Source organism: Dipteris shenzhenensis, chromosome 26 (assembly GCF_047967505.1).
Source record: "Dipteris shenzhenensis isolate YYH24624 ecotype China chromosome 26, Dip_SZ_1.0, whole genome shotgun sequence".
NCBI lineage: Eukaryota > Viridiplantae > Streptophyta > Polypodiopsida > Gleicheniales > Dipteridaceae > Dipteris > Dipteris shenzhenensis.
In genome coordinates, this window is record NC_141621.1 from 16,795,441 (window position 1) to 16,800,668 (window position 5,228).

Here is a 5,228-nt window from a genome sequence, read left to right on the forward strand (position 1 = left end):
CCTCATATTCAAGGATCTTCACATGAAGGAGATCAAAAAGCTCAGACTTCGATGCAAGGACAAGAAGAACAGACACACTGTCATAAACATGTAGAACATGAGTGCAAACTTCTAGAGCAAGAAATGGTGGATGTAACTAAGGATGATAAAACACAAGCCTTGAGTGCACGGGAATTAAAAAAAATTGAAGAAGATCAAGGTCGATCCACTACCGTTATGCTAGAAGCTCTTGCTAGCAAACCATGACGTGATATGCAAAAGGCTAGTACTGCAAGAGCCACAGTTCCAAGTAGTAAAAAAAGGCATTGTCCCATTGTAGAGAGAGATAATGTGGATAAAAAATGGTTAAAAGAAGAGAAAGATGAAGAAGACTCAGAACCCGAGGTTGAAGATGATCAGGATGAACTCACATCAATCAGAAATCTTAATCTGCATCTTAATGAAGCAGTTACAGATGATGATGTGGGATATATCTGGGGTCAAAGGATGTGGTTTGTGAATTCCAAAGATGTGGAAGCTACAGCTGTCTTTACTAATAGTCGAAGCCTTGATATATCCTATGCATTGCAAATATACGAGGGTTTAAGAGATGGTAAGAAACCTATGGCAAGCAATGTGGTCTTGTGACCAATAATGTTTTGTCCAATAAAAAATAGTTTTCTGGATCAAATAACATTTACAGGGCCTACAAATTTCAAGGAAACCTTCAGTCGATTCTTTAAAGACACTCTTAAAAATATTCCACATGAACAAGGTGAAGAGGCACAAGGTGAGAATATGCTAAAGGAAGCAAAGAAGGAATTCCTCCTTCATTGCAGACTCTAGCCCATTGATGGTCAACATTGCACTTATGCTTGTAATCAGATTGCAAAGGAAGTAAAGGAGGTCAAAAGACTCACTTTAGAACAATTTGCAAAGATAAGTTCATTCCATTATTATCCTGCAACAATCTGTATATTCAAGCATGAGATCAAGTATTTGATTGAGTCCAAAAGACTTAATCATTATGTCCATGGAAAGCATAAGATATCCTCAACATCAGAGGTCTTATCGAAGGCAAGGGTTATATGGACAACATTTGGTTCTCCAAATCCTGATTTGAAGCAAAAGGTCACAAAAGTAGATGCCGACACACTCATGAACTTCTATACTTCTTTGAGTGCAGTTGTGCCTAGGGGAACTCAAGAGCAAGAAGAAAGTATGAGAAGCCTCAAGGTGGTGAGGGACAGATATGGCGACTACACTTCTATCATGTTTCATCCTGTTGAAGTGTTCAATGAGATGCTTGAAACATGTATTGCTTGTGAGCGTGGACAGTTGACCTATGAAGCTCCTTTGTTTATCTCCAAAAAGTCAAAGGTAATGGATAAGAAGGAGTTGATGGCAAGGATGTGGAGGCCTATAAAGTACTTACCTGACAAGTATGCATCCATGGCAGCACAAAAAATTTTAAAGAAAGAATGGTTTTTTGGAAAAAAAGACAAAGACCACTGCATGGAAGAAATAGTAACCTCTTATATGAGAAAAGAAATCCCACAATAGGTTGTTGCATATGTGGAAAGATTAATTAGCAAGATAAGGATGCTGACAGATATGCACCAAAGCTTTCAATTCAATGTAGAGGTTACGGCAGAGTCTAGAAAGCTTGTGAACTTCAGGGGAGTCTCAGAAGATGACTTCTTCAAGAATGAGTCAGCATGGGATAAGCCACAACTATTCTTTATCAATGAAGTTTCTAGCGATGATATCCATAACTTCATTGATAGAATAGTATATACCACCATTAGCAAAGTGGCAATTTGCAACATTGTCATTTTTGTTGATAAAAAAGACAAAGAAGCCAGGCAGGTTACTCTAGAGTGAGCATATTCATCAGATTTGAAGATCTATAGTGGTGTTTATGCAGCAAAGAGAGGCAAGAGAGAATGTGGCATAGCGATTCAATCTCTTGAATCATTCTTTTTGTGTATGCGGAGTCCCAACTCTGATCACTCCTTACAAAAGAACATAAGAGGGAATTCAAATAATTTGAGATTGATGCTAGAAGAGCAAGATATTCCCAGGTCCATACATTATAAAAAAAACAACTATGGAAGTCTTGGAAAAAGTGGGAGTCTCTTGCTTACCATGATGGAGAATTTGCTACCGGCAGGTTGGGAGGTCACCTTGTGCAGGATGGGATATTTATTTGAGGATCTCCTCAGAAAAGGCAACTCCACAAATATTATTGAAAATAAGCATTTCATGGCTTATTTTCAGCTTTAAGCACAGGCTATGAAAAAGAGATAGACCACAAGGACACTTATGACATGGATGATTACCTTGAAGATCATAGTGTCCCAGTTGATGATGATGAAAAGATGGACTTACATGACCTGTTCAGAGAGAGGTTGGTGGATGAAGACAAACATGATGATGCCTTCTTTGATAATTATGGCTCGCAGGGTTATGAAAAAAGGCCACTACGATAATACTTAGCAGTATGAACTCTCTATTTCTCAACTAAATACAATTTTTTAAATAAGATTTAAATTTAAAGATAATAAATCTAATATCTCATATTTGTTTACAAGAAATAGAGGGAGAAGAAATGGATGAAGTCAATACGGAGGCACTCCCTTCTACTTCAACAATGCAACCACCTCTAAATTTGATTGAAGAATCCCATGAGCACAAGAGCTTTAAAGACACCATGGAAAAGTAGACCCAAACATAGAATAGCTATGACAGAGAACCATTTTGCAAATTTAGCTGCATTGGATAAAATGGAGAGCTCATTTGAAGTTAGGATTGTTTTGAAACGAGAACCTCAGTATTTGAGCTTTGGTAGAGAGGAGGTTTCAATCCTCTCCAATCCTTTAAAAGAAGTTAATGACAATGTTATCTTGGCCATTCTTAGGTAACGTTTGTTTATTTGTTGCTACTTCAATGAGCTAACATTTTTTTATTTATTTATAGTGTAATTATATATCAGTTTCCTAGTGCAGAATGCAAATCAATTCTATGAGCTAACGTTTGTTTATTTCTTGGTGCAGTGTAGTTATTTCTCAGCTTCCTAGTGCAGTGCAACATCGTGTCTACATGCTCGATGCTCTCCTTTCTTCTATTCTTAGCTCTCCTCAAAAGAGTATAGAAGATGTCTGTACCTGGTTAAGCCCTTTGAATTTAGATGGGGTGCGAGTCATCTTTATGCCTTATCATGAGGCGTAAGTATCAACTCTAACCTTATTTTTACTATTTCTTTGGCAAGTTTGTGTAAAACAATAATCATTTTTATTCTGGTCGTGTAGCTCACATTGGAGTCTGATCGTCTAGAACCTTGAACTCAATCGTTTGTGGTTTGTGAATTCAATGGAAGGCTATCATGCCAACTCCCCAAGGTAATTATTCTCTTAATATTTTTGATACTTTCTTATTTTGTATCTTATGATCATGACATATTAATATATTTAATATGTCATGATGGACAGTGCTACATATCGGCTAGTATCTGATGTCAGAATAACCACAGAGCAACAAGACCAAATAGAATTTAAAAGACTGCTGCCAGTGGAGCAAAAAGATGGGCACAGCTGTGGGTGAAGAGTTGCCTACAACTGCATGTTGTTTCTTAGAGAGATTTTTGATTTGGAGTTACCAGTCAAAATGGAATCATATACAGAAGCCAATCTGCTAGCATTTTAAGTTGAGAGTATTCAGCGTCTAATTGCTACCATTGGGAAACAACCTGAAAATATGACTACATTGCAGCATGTATAAAACCTTATTTTGATACTTGTATGCTTGTTCAAGCCTTTAATTGGGATGTGTAAATCTCATAACTTTTTTATATTTTTCTCCAAGAAGAGAAGAGACTGAGTCTAATGAAAGCATGCTATCTTTATACTTCTATGATTATTTAAACCTTTATTTTTATTTGGGATGTGTAAATCTCATAACTTTTTAAATTTTTCCTCCAAGAGGAGGAGAGACTCACTCTAATGAAAGCATGTATGAAACCTTACTTTAAAAATTTTTGCTCCAAGTGGAGGAGAGACTCACTCTAATGAAAGCATGTATGAAACCTTATCTGCTTGTTTAAGCCTTTATTTGGAATGTGTACATCGCATAACTTTTTTATATTTTTATAGCAGAAGGAGGATGTAGAAGACATAGCAAGTGAAGAAGAATATGATGTAGACTACTCTTTCAATAAGATGAGTCATGAAAATATGAATCTATTAGAGCAGATTGGAAGTTCATTCACCGCTATGTTATCAATTCGACAACAACCTCATTTTTTTGAATTTGGTGAAGAAGAGATTTTAATCCTCTTGAATTCTAAGAAAGAGGTTAATGTCAAAGTCATTACAACCATCCTTAGGTTTGATGCAACCTTTTCCTTGGCTTTATACTTTGCTTATTTTGATTAAACCCAAGAAGCTAATACTTTTTTTTAAATATAGTAATGTTATAGCAAATTTTTCGCAAAATATACAAAGCGTTTTATATATGCTCGATCCTCGTATTTCGGAAGTGCTTAGCAACAAAGAAGAAACCATAGAGGATGTTTGCAAGTGGTTGAAGCACGTTCCTATAAATGACGCATGAGTTATTTTTATGAGAAGTAAGCATCAAACCCTACTTGTTTTTTCTATTGCATTGCTAGAATTGTCTCAAACATAGTAATTATTCTTTGTTGATAATGCAGCTCACATTGGAGTCTGGTAGTCATGGACATCTTTGCGAAGAAGTGCTTCTTTGCCAACTCAATGACATCCGTCCATGGAACTATGTTAGAGTAAGTATAGACTACACTTGTTGTCACTTCTTGACATGTAGATTGATATGCAATGCACATATTCACTGTTGTTATATGTTTTGATGTGCAGTTCAGCTCAAAAGTTAGTAAGTGCTATCGACACTGTAATGCGATAATGTGACTTGGCACAACAAATAGAGTATATAACATGTCAGGTAGCACATCAAGAGAATAGCCAAATCTATAATTGTGAAAGTAGAGCATTACCAATGCTTCTCTCACGTTATTCCAACCCTTAACCTTATCATAGTGAACACATCGTGCCTTAGTGCACTTGTATTCTTCCATCCTAGTCCTTCCACAAACACTCTCTTATTTCTTACATCCTAGTCCTTCTCAGTAACTTGTATTCTTCTATCCTAGTCCTTCAACAAACACTCTCTTCTTTCATCCATCCTAGTAACTTGTATTCTTCTATCCTAGTTCT